General features: G+C 41.9%; 1 protein-coding gene across 1 annotated transcript in view; it reads right to left on the minus strand.

The window, feature by feature from the left end:
- Positions 1-1956: 1956 nt before the first annotated feature.
- LOC109890609 (NEDD4 family-interacting protein 2-like) overlaps positions 1957-12838 on the minus strand; it is a 28428-nt gene continuing 17546 nt past the window's right edge. Inside the window, exon 8 of the mRNA XM_031824350.1 lies at positions 1957-1977. The gene's annotated coding sequence lies outside the window, so the exon portion shown is untranslated. The remainder of the gene's footprint in view (positions 1978-12838) is intronic.

Genomic DNA, 12838 nt, shown 5'->3' on the forward strand with positions numbered 1-12838 from the left:
AGCCAGACGTACGGCAGCTAATTAAAATATATGCAAAAAGTGTTACGGTTATGAAAAGTCATTTTGGGTGTTCGTGATCATGCTATTGATTTGGGCTTGTGTTCCTCGTCAAAAGAAAAGGGGGGGGGGGATCATTCACCTCAATGGTGTCATAAACCTCACGCTTCAATGGATCCTTTCAGACCCGGCTTACATATTCAAAATCCAGCAGTGAGATACATGAGGGAATTTGCAAGCCAAACACCCAGTGATGTAACTGGCACAAGCCCTTTCCATGATGTAGCCTAAGCAGCAACCACCCAGAAAGGTGGTAACATATATTTTGTGGAGATAGTGGAGAGACATGGATTGCTAGTAGTGCTTATTTCTATAGCTCTGAATGAAATAGCATTTGAGTGCTATTGAATCAATAAGCCTAAGAACGAGGTGAAGTTGCACTGGAGGAAACAGAAAGGTGCATCTGCCGATCATTCATACAGATGTCTCATTGATACTCGCACCGCTGTCAGAAACACTGACTACCCCGTTCTGCAAAGACTTCTGAAAATCCATAATGTTCTTGCAACTGACGGGATTCACACGTGGGCCTTCTACATGCCCAGAAGAGCACATCCTATGTGTCTGATCTTTTAGGCCTCTAGGCCCGAAACCTTGGGATTAGCTCAGGTAGCTAATGCAACTCTTCACTGAACTACCTCCAGTACATTATGCTATAAAATGTACCACCAAATCCACACAATGTCCAAGATACAGTCCCATGCTGTGTATGTTTACCAGCTAGACCCATGATGCAAATGGACAAGAACCCACACAAGCACACCAAAAGACGGTGACATCTTGAGTGGTTTCCCCGTCATATTATTTTATCAAACCAGCAATTTCCGAAAGGATTTGTGGCTGTCTCTTGCGATTACCCCAGTCACCGCGGAGGTCTGCCCTCAAGCTGGTCCGTATGGAGTTGAATTCAGGCTGGTCCCAATATCTCTGGAGCACATGAAAACTTTCATATTTTGATTAATTTTAGTGCTGCTGGTTAGCCAGGACATAAAAGAAGTCCACTTAAGTTGCTATGTCTTCTTCTCTGTGGCAGTTTGTGATATGTTTTAGCTTGACAAACTGGCCATGTGTACAGCGTACATTTTAGGGCATCAATGTGGCCGACTAGAGTCGATGGGCAGATGAGTTTTAATAGTACCTATATTCAGTGTTAGCATAGAACGTGACTTGGGGAAGTTTACGTAGTTTGTTGTTGTTGCAGGGGTTCATTTCCTTGAATAAATTGTATTCTTTCCCCTCATCCCCTCAGTAATATGGTGTTTTGTGTTGGTGTGATGTGCTTGGTGAGACATAAAACTGAAACAGCTGTGCAGCACATTCTCCTCAGATGGACGCCCGTAGCTAACCAAGGGAGAAACCTGATGTGTGAACAGATGTGATGAAACCATGTGCAATTCGATCTCATTAGAAACAGCTTGCTCTTAGATAGCAGGCTCTGGCTTCTTCATGGTGTTTGTCAGCAAATTTGCTGCTGCAAAGTAAAAACATGAAATATAATTTGATCAAACAAATATTGATGTTTATAAGAATTGGCTATTGATACACTTAATATTGATCATTTGAAGAATTGGTAGAAAACTCCACTTAACTTAGACAGAATGCCTATTATTTCCTTGCGTGTGGTGAATCAATGTCAGTATGTGAAGCAAGTCATGTATCCATAAATGATCATAGTGGTAAATAACCATAAATGTCCTCTCTCACTGTTTTCCCTGATGCTTTCCTGATAGTCCGAGTTTCAGCCATGTTAGAACAGCCACCCGGACCATGAGTCTCTCCTGACGGGCGGAAATTGATCTCTTGAGGCCGTCACCCAACTATGAGGTGCTGCAAGGCATGGTGTCAGGTTTCCGTGGCGCAGGTGCAACGCTCCGACAACCCGCTGACAGCAGCCAAGGTGAGGTTTGCTCACGCACGGCCCTGAAGAAAGACATTTGTCAATGGCAAAGAGAGATTGTCAGCGTGCCTGGGATTCCTCCCAACTCAAAATAAGCAGTGACAAGAGAGCAGGGATAAAGGAAGCCCGCTTTCTGCCAAAGGTAGAGTCTGTGGAACAAACACAGGTGCAATATTTCACTTGAACAAAGAGCTTAATGTGAGGAAAGGCTATCAGAGAGGTGGATTGTTGCTGTTCATCCCCCCCCCCCCCCCCCCCAAAAAAAAATATATATATAGCCATGCGGAGAAACACCAATCTTGAAATGTAACATGATCATTATATTAATGGGGTGTGCACTGTACCGATCTTTGCCGAATAAGCCGCACACTTAAAATGCAATTCCAATGAGAGGGCCAAGGAATGGCGCTGCTGGAGTGGAGCCAAGCCAAACTGAATTCCTTCAGCTTGGAATTTCTGCTTGATTAATACAGAACACACAGTCCAACACTAGGGTTGATTATGTGTAAGTATTCCCACTTGCAACCAAATTAAGAAACCATTCAAAATAGGCAGGCAGGCCTGTCTCCTTGATTGCACATAGATTGCCTATAGATTGGACTCACATACTGGGAGACATCTTGTATAGATGTTGTATATGTAACGGATGTGAAATGGCTAGCTAGTTAGCGGTGTTCGCGCTAAATAGCGTTTCAATCGGTGATGCCACTTGCTCTGAGACCTTGAAGTAGTAGTTCCCCTTGCTCTGCAAGGGCTGCGGCTTTTGTGGAGCGATGGGTAACGATGCTTCGAGGGTGACTGTTGTTGATGTGTGCAGAGGGTCCCTGGTTCGCACCCGGGTATGGGCGAGGGGACGGTCTAAAGTTATACTGTTACATATACTTAAATCCTTTATAACGCTGGACTAATGTCACAATAATGTTTTGTATGTAAAAGGGAATTACAACATCTCAGGATAGTAGAATATTTAATCAGACGTATCTAATCCTTCAGAACATACATTGCAATCATACGGTACATTGTCCATGAAATTCAATAGCTTCAATAGCTTCTTCAATAGCTTCACCGACTTACATATCCACTTACAGAATGTATTTTTCACCTCGATTTTCTCTCCACCTAATCCATGCTGACACGTATTCTTCTCTCACTAGAAGTTATACATAACATACAGGAGGCCTAGAGCTACTGCTGCTGTTGAAATGGACCCGTAAGTAAGCCCAAGGAGGAAGTTCCTGTGGTGAGACGGCCCTGTGCGCCTAGGCTGGAAAACCTCTCAACAACTTCCTGTGGTCACCTGGGCTCTGTGACCCAGAAGAAAGGGTTCCTTAGAAACCTCCCCACCACCCCCACCAGAAGCCCTGATCCTCTCTGCCCGCCGACATGTGATTCGGTAGACGGGGAGGAAAAGGGAAAAAGGGCCTCATAAATAATGTCTCGCGCCCTCCGAGACGCAGCCCTGCTGGTTTTGGAGGGCGGCCCTCGTCGGCCTGAGTGAATCAGTAGCCCGGGCCTTGGCTGTGACATCCAGGCAGAGCCACGATGAATAGGGGCTTAAGAGAAAATTACAGAGAGAGGAGGGAGGAAAGAGAGGGAGGGAAGGAGGGAGGGGGAAAAATCTCACAGGTACTCTTGTGCTTAATTACTTCTTATAGGATAAATATTTCTTCAGCTACTTGGGTGGAGAGACAAAGAATGAGGACCTGTTCTCGGGGAAGGTGATTATGCCATTTCAGGTGTGTTTTAGGCCATATTAGGTAGTCTCATGTTTTGGGGAAATAGTTTCCAGTGAACACTTCTGTCTACCATTGCAAATTGTAGTTTATAACAGATTGACATGGTAGGACACAAACAAAGCTTACCTTGATGGCATTTGTAACAAAACATTCATTTAAAAATACACATTACCAAAATCAACTTAAGTTCAATCACAAATGGTACGATCTTACTACCAGGTCTCATCGATTCTAGTCTGTTCCAGTTTTAATCAGGGAACCCTTGCAGTCATGAAAACTGTAACCAATTATCTACTGACGCCATTTACACTCGTGTGGAAACCTAGGGCCCACTCCCTGCGGTTTTAACACTTCCCTTTCCTGTTGAGGCCAGTGATGTTTTCACGGAAAGTCATTAAAGGTGTCTGCTCTGTACAAAACTTCAGGTGAACGTCTCATTGTAATACAGAAAGGGGCCCCAGGAAGCCATGTTTTATTTCCCATGTCACACGTCCAAGTTCAAGTTGATATAGACTACTAGATTGGTTGCACAACTATATTTTTCCAAATACATTAGCTGGTGGAGCTGTAGACCCCATAGAATTGTAGTGAATGTGGTACTTAAAGTCCTGAACCCCACTGTGTAGCCTAGACAAGAACCAACAGATTGTTGAGTAACCATTGGCCATATAGTCCCAAGCCGGAGGAACAAAAACATAGTGTAGGTCCAAAACGAACACCTTGTGTTTTTCTTACTGTCCCACCACGCATTCTCTCATGTTCCAAAATGGCAGACTCAAAATGGGGACATACCAGATTCTAGAACAACCCAGACAGTAAGACTATACTAACTGTGACATGGATTGTCAATGTGCTATATATATATATATATATATATATATATATATATATATATAGAGAGAGAGAGAGAGAGAGAGAGAGAGAGAGAGAGAGAGAGAGAGAGAAGCCTGGGTGCTGCCAAGCTGTATGCCTGCCAAGTGTTGGTCCGATGGGCTGGTGTTGGGCGGTGCTAGTCACGGTGGGGGTTGGGGTGACAGTTACAATACAGAGACTGACATTAGAGGCCAGTGCATTGGCCCGCCATGTGCTCAATACAATCCCAGTTAGATCTTCACTTAAGTTGGCTCAAGTGGGCATTGAAGACGTTCCATGGTATCTTTTGGCCCATGACAACTGCTAACTGATAATTACTTCCAAGCCAATTATGAGCAAGAGAAAAATACAATGGACCTTTTTATATAGGGCTAGGAGCATAATGTATGCACCTAGCTTAGCTATTATGAGCGGATGGTAACAATGATAATTGCCACAACTAATCCCAAAAAGAGATTGTATTTTAAAAAAAGAACAATCATTTCATACCTTCATTATATTGAGACACGATTTCTCTATTTTTTATTTGTGGGAATACTTGGGAACAGATTTCCTAAATGTTTTTTTGCTGAATTCCTTGTGATTTTACACAATTATTGTTTTATGGTATTCTTTACAAAACAAAAACAAAAACCTTGCCGGGACGATTTTGTCCTGCGGACCATCTGTTAGCAATCCCTGGTCTATGCTCTCAACAAACTACAGTACCTGAAGCTACCCTCAAGCAACCTCTGTAACCATTTATGGATGATGTTGTCAAAGCTTATTCTATAGTTCATCAGATAATGTTACACTGTGAAGCAGTATCAGATTTACCTTTACTTTGGCAACTCGAAGCCTCTGCTCCCAGAATAGGAAGTCACTTATTAAGAATCATCTCCACTGGTGCCAAGCTAAGCTTTCTGGTCCCACTCCTCAGATTCCTTGCCGTGTTTCTTGGAAAGGGTGCAAAGTAGGGGGGCGCTACTCATACATGCCTGGAATATTAGTTAGCTTTCTATTCACTTAAGGGTATGGGCAAAATAAAAACTGTTGTCGAATAGGCTTGATGCTGATCGCATTAATGCACTAGAGTTTGGGGTATGGAGGAGAGAGCAAATGATTGAAAGTGCTTCCAGAACGTTTGCCGTTGCTATCGACAAAGCAGCCTCTGTTCTTTTTCTGCAACTCCCCATCCCTTCTCTCCCCCCAAACCCCCAACCATGACCCCTTCCCCATTTCATGGTCCCCCCACCTCTCTCTCTTTAGGATGCAAGGAGCAGGAAGAGAAACCCAGCCAAACTCTGTCCGAGCAGAGGGGATCCTAACAAGGGCCCGGGGCCAGGGGCCCTGTTTGGGATACGGAGGACAGGGGGGAAATTAAGCATGGATGAGTCGGAAGAGGCACAGGGAGGGAGGATGGGGGGATGGAGAGAGGAGAGGATGGAAGGCAGCAAAAAGAAGGGGAAAAGTGGAAAGAGTTGAGTTGGATGGGGAAAAAGGGATGAAGGAAGGATATTAGAGGAGGATGAGAGATAAAGATATAGAAGAGTTGGATGTGGCAGAGAAGAGGATGGCGAGAAGGGGGAGAGGAGGAGAAGGGGGATTGCAGGTCAGGGCATGGAGTTGGAATACATTAAGTTCTGCTGAGGTACAGAATGGCACATTGTTAACACGGACAGACAGTCAGAACAATCCAGGCTTTGTGTCCCATGCTGGCATCTCTCTCTCTATCTGTGTGAGTGTGTATGAGTGTGTATGTGTGAGCAGGCATGCGTGTTGGTATATTAGATTTGGGTTTTGAGGTCTAAAAGGAAAGTAGCATAATAATTAATAACAGCTAATGTCTCAATACTAACCTTGTTCTAACATTTTGCATGAATGTCATCATCACCACTAACCCAATAATATATTTGTATGCCTGGTGTTTGCATAAAGCAAATTCAATTTTCCAGCGATTTTATCACTCTTTATCACTCCCAATGATTTCCTTGTTATAGATTTCATCTGAATCAATGGCTGTCAGTTCCTAAGGCAAATATATAGTCAGTTATTATAACCCTGAACTAGCCACGTGTTAATGAGTCCAGGTAGCCAATGTAGCCCACTTCTGATCAATGGTATGACATTCTGAAATAGGATGGGGAGCATGTAGCATGCCTGTCCAAGTCCAACCACGAACATGTTATAAAGTTATGAAAGTAACCTCCGACCCTTCTCCAGGCACAGTGACATCACCCCTGTGATTCTGAGACTAGCACGCAACAAGCTTATCTCCTGCTCTGCTCTGGGCTGACTCGTTCAGTTCCTGTAGCGTGGTTCTAATTACAATGGAGCAGACCTGGGTTCAAATACTATTTGAAATCTTTTGAGAGTTTGCTCTTGCCTGCCTGGAGGGAAAGCTGGGCTTAGGTATACAGCTATGGCACTACTCTATTGGTCCATTAAGCCAGGCAAGCTCAATCAAGCACAGATAAAGTAAATGCAATTATTTCAAATAGTATTTGAACACAAGTCTGGATGGAGCCTATTCCCTGCCATGGCTCAGAGAACAATACTTCCCTGATCCAGTTAGACTCAATCCACATGTCAGCACTGTGAAACTGTATTTCTGATAGTGTAAATCAAACCAGATATTCTCTGGTTGATCTGCCAATACACATGGGGGATGCTGTTTGGCTTTGAGTGCTATCAAAATAGCAGCAAAAACTGGACCGAAACAAGTGTAAAATGTTATTATTTGGAGGAAAATGTAGGCTGAGTTTCTTTTTTGAAGCACACTTGAGAGAAGCATAGGGCTCTCTTGCATTTCTTATGTGTGACATTGTGATTGGTTACTATATATACTATATTATATAGATCTATGTATAACGGTCATAAGCAGATCGTTTGATGAAAGGAATGTTGAGAATGAAGCAAATATTGCACTTATTTTTTCTCAGAGTACACAAACGTGTGCATTATGTCCTCTGTTTCTTATCAAACATGGCACTTGGTTTTGTTGGCAACACTCTCAAAACTATTGTCGGGGGTGCCAAGTTGTATTTTACATCACTTTTCATGCCTGTGTTGCGTGAAGATGTTTTGAAGGGGCAACCCCTTTCAATATTTGCCCATTTGTTTCCTGGCACAAGTGGCAATTTTTCCAGGATTCTCAGTGTAGATTTGACTTGTTGAAAACCCAGATTACAGGCCTATGATTTATCCTCAGTTCCACTCAGGAGTATTTCTCCTTGTTTGCATATCCATTGGGATGTATGAAATGGATTTATTATCAGAACTTCCCCAATTCTTGTGTGTTGTAATGTATTTTGGTGTTGAAATGACAGATAGGAACCTGATGTTGAACACCTTTCTTAAAACTATTCAGAATGTATAGTAAAATAAATGCTTCTGTAGTTATGGTAAAATAGATTCTGCTATTCTTTTACCTGTTCTTATCATGTACCCAGGAACACAAGAGGTCACAAGAGGTCAAATGTTCAGTGAAGGGCCAACCAGGAGATCCTGTCAGTCTCTAGTTCCTGTTTATTGTCCCTGCCACCTTGGTCTATTGTGAGCCTGACAACATGGCCCCACACCATTGTTGTTCTGTTTTCATTTGCATAAACACGTAAAAGGTTAAATGGGTCTCTTTCACACTGGGTTGGATAAATATTGCATTCAGAAAGTATTCATTCCCTTGACTTATTCCACATTTTGTTGTGTTACAGCCAGAATTCAAAATTGAAAAAACATTTTTTTTTCTCACCCTTATACACACACATTACCCCATAATGACAAAGTGAAAACATTTTTGCAAATGTATTGAAAATGAAATACATAAAAATCGAATTCACATACATATTCACACCCCTGAGTCAATACATGTTAGAATCACCTTTGTCAGCGATTACAGCTGTGATTCTTTCTGGATAAATCTCTAGGAGCTTTCCACAGCTGGATTGTACAATATTTGCACATTTCTTTTCAAAATTATTCAAGCTCTGTCAAATTGGTTGCTGATCATTGCTAGACAACCATTTTCAGGTGTTGCCATAGATTTTCAAGTAGATTTAAGTCCAAACTGTCAGTCAGCCACTCAGGAACATTTATAGTCTTCTTGGTAAACAACTACAGTGTAGATGTATTTTAGGTTAATGTCCTGCTGAAAGGTGAATTCATCTCCCAGTGTCTGGAGAAAAGTAGACTGAACCACATTTTCCTGTAGAATTTAGCCTGTGCTTAGCTCCATTCCATTTATTCTTTTATCCTGAAAAGTTCCCCAGTCCTTAACGATTACAAGCATACCCATAACATGATGCAGCCACCATTATCCTTGAAAATATGGAGAGTGGTACTCAGTAAAATGTATTGGATTTGCCCCAAACATAACACTTTGTATTCAGGTCAAAAAGTTAAGTGCTTTGCAACATTTGTTTCAGTATTACTTTAGTGCCTTGTTGTAAAAAGGATGCATGTTTTGGAGAATTTTCATTCTGTACAGGATTCCTTCTTTTCACTCTGTCATTTAGTTTAGCATTGTGGAGTAACTATAATGTTGTTGATCCATGCTCAGTTTTCTCCTATCACAGCCATTCAACTCTGTAACTGTTTTAAAGTCACCATTGGCCTCATGGTGAAATCCTGATCGCTTCCTCTAAGTTAGGAAGGACACCTGTATCTTTGTAGTGACTGAGTGTGTCGATACACCATCCAAAGTGTAATTAATAACTTCACCATGGTCAAAGGGATATTCAACTTAAGTTTTTTTTCCCTCCCATCTACCAATAGGTGCACTTCTTTACGAGCCACTGGAAAACCTCCCTGGTCTTTGTGGTTGAATCTGTGTTTGAAATTCACTGCTCAAAACTGAGGGACCTTACAGATAATTGTATGTGTGGGTTACAGAGATGAGATAGTGTTTAGCATTATTTTTTAATGACTATTATTGCACACAAAGTGAGTCCATGCAACTTGTGACTTAAGCACATTTTTCCTGAACTTATGTAGGCTTGCCATAGCAAAGGGGATGAATATGTGTGTGCGTGTGTGATTTCCTGATGCAATCCTGCAGCTTTGCTGCCAGATGCAGCCATAATGCCAGATCTCCGACTGGGCTGTTTAAGTGTCAGCAGAGCTCTGACATCTACCCTGCTGTTCACAGGCCCTCATGATGAGACACAGTAGATGAGGAGAAATGGAGGGATGGGGCGGGGATGGACGAGTGGAGGATAAGGGAGGATGGGGTAAAGAGGGGTCAGTATTAGATAATGGAGTGCTAGTGGTGCAGGACGCGAGAAGGCCTTTTGGAGCCTGGTGAGAATACTTTTCAGAATTCATGATGGATTGAACTGATACAGATTCAGCTGATTTCTGCCAAGTATATAACTTATGGGGTATTTGGTATTTAATTAGGATCCCCAGTAGCTGTTGCCATAGCAGGGGTCCGCAAAAAACATGAACTAAAACAGAACATTAACAGACTAAAGAACAAAACTGAATACATTTATATACAGTACCTGGCAAAAGTTCACGGCACATCGCCTCTCACATATTTGACCTAGATATTGTGTATGCACCGACATACAGTACCAGTCAAAAGTTTGGACACTTACTCATTCCAGGGTTTTTCTTTATTTTTACTAATTGAAGACATCCAAACTATGGAATAACATATCTTTTTAAAAACTTTTTTTTATATATTTTTTTTACATGTAACCTTTATTTAACTAGGTAAGTCAGTTAAAAACAAATTCTTATTTACAATGACGGCCTACCCCGGCCAAACCCAGACGATGCTGAGCCAATTGTGCGCATACCCTATGGAACTCCTAATCAAGGCCGGATGTGACACAGCCTGGATTTGAACCAGGGACTGTAGTGACGCCTCCTGTACAGATGCAGTGCCTTAAACCGATGTGCCACTCAGGAGCCCATATGTAATCATGTAGTAACCAAAAAGTGTTAAACAAATAAAAATTGAGATTCTTCAAAGTAGCCACCCTTTGCCTTGATGACAGCTTTGCACACTTTTGGCATTCTCTCAACCAGCTTCATGAGGTAGTCACCTGGAATGTCGAATTTCTTTCCTTCTTAATGCGTTTGAACCAATCAGTTGTGTAGTGACCAGATAGGGGTGGTATACAGAAGATAGCCCTATTTGGTAAAATACCAAGTCCATATTATGGAAAGAACAGCTCAAATGAGCAAAGAGAAATGACAGTTCATCACTAATTTAAGACATGAAGGTCAGTCAATCCGGAAAATGCAGTCACAAAAACCATCAAGCGCTATGATGAAACTGGCTATCATGAGGACCGTCACAGGAAAGAAAGACCCAGAGTTACACCTGCAGAGGATAAGTTTGAGTTAACAGCCTCAGAAATTGCAGCCCAAATAAAGTTCAGAGTTCAAGTAACAGACATCTCAACATCAACTGTTCAGAGGAGACTGCATGAATCAGGCCTTCATGGTTGAATTGCTGCAAAGAAACCACTACTAAAGGGCACCAATAAGAAAAAGAGACTTGCTTGGGCCAAGAAACACGAGTAATGGACATTAGATTGTGGAAATCCGTCTTTTGGTCTGATGAGACCAAATGTGACATTTTTGCTTGCAACCGCTGGGTCTTTGTGAGAAGCAGAAGTGAACGGATGATCTCTGGAGGAGGTGTGATGGTGTGGGGGTGCTTTGCTGGTGACACTGTCTGATTTATTTAAAATTCAAGGCACACTTAACTAGCATGGCTACCACAGCATCCCATCTTGTTTGCATTTAGTAGGACTATCATTAGTTTTTCAACAGGACAACACACCTCCAGGCTGTGTAAGGGCTATTTGACCAAGAAGAAGAGTGATGGAGTGCTGCATCAGATGACCTGGCCTCCACAATTACCCGACCTCAACCCAATGGAGATGGTTTGGAATGTGTTGGACTGCAGAGTGAAGAAAAAGCACCCAAGAGGTGCTCAGCATATGTGGGAATTCCTTCAAGACTGTTGGAGAAGCATTCCAGGTGAAGCTGGTTGAGAGCATGCCAAGAGTGTGCAAAGCTGTCATCAAGGCAAAGGGTGGATACTTTGAAGAATCCTTTTTTGGTTACTACATGATTCCATGTGTGTTATTTCATAGTGTTGATGTCTTCACTATTATTCTACAATGTAGAAATTAGTAAAAAAATAAAGAAAAACCCTGGAATGAGTAAGTGTGTCCAAACTTTTGACTGATACGGTATATCAGTGCATACACAATATCTAGGTCAAATAAGGGAGAGGCAATGTGCGTGAGGTTAAACCAAGTTTGCTGTTCACTTGAGCAATCTTTGATGGAGGGGAGTTCAATGCAATCTCGGCTCTCTATATAACACTATGTTTTCTTGAATTTGTTCTGGATTTGGTGACTGTGAGAAGACCCCTGGTGGCATAAGTGTGTGTGTCAGTACTGTATGTAAGTTGACTTTGAAAACAATTAGCAATTTTCAACAAACTGTTTTTATAAAAACAAGAAGTGATGCAGTCAGTTTCTCCTCTACTTTTAGCCAAGAGAGATTACTCAGCCTAGTATTGATATTATCCCTCTGATTACAGTGAAGAGCAAGACGTGCCGCTCTGTTCTGGGCCAGCTGCAGTTTTTCTAGGTCCTTCTTTGCAGCACCTGACCATATGACTGGATAATAATCAAAATAAGATAAAACTAGAGCCCCAAAAAAATCTGAGCATCTTTTTATCACAGACAACAGACCTCTCCCCGTCTTCACAACCACTGCATCAATATATTTTGACCATGACAGTTTACAATTCAAGGTAACACCAAGTAATTGAGTCTCCATAAACTTGCTCAACAGCCACATTATTCATTATCATATTCAGCTGAGGTCTAAACTTAAGAAATGATTTGTACCAAATACAATGCTCTTAGTTTTAGAGATGTCCAGGACTGGTTTATTACTAGCCACCCATTCTAAAACTGACTGCAACTCTCTGTTTAGTGTTGTTGTGATTTCACTAGCTGTGGTTGCTGACACATAAGGTTGAAGCATCAGCATACATAAACACATTGGCTTTGTTTAAAGCAAAAATAGAAAAGAGAGGGCCAAGAGAGCTGCCCTGTGGTACACCACACTTAACATTAGAGAAGCTTCATTTAAAGAAAACGCTCTGTGTTGTAATATAACATGTTGAGTGCCCCTCCCTACAAACATCCTGAAAGTCTGTTGTTATTTTTTCCACCTCAGCCACAAAATTCTAAATTACAATGCTTCTTCATTATTAGGTATTTTATGCATGAGTATGATGGAGTTGAATTAGTCTTTCTGC

The sequence above is a fragment of the Oncorhynchus kisutch genome, linkage group LG5 (assembly GCF_002021735.2).
Source record: "Oncorhynchus kisutch isolate 150728-3 linkage group LG5, Okis_V2, whole genome shotgun sequence".
NCBI lineage: Eukaryota > Metazoa > Chordata > Actinopteri > Salmoniformes > Salmonidae > Oncorhynchus > Oncorhynchus kisutch.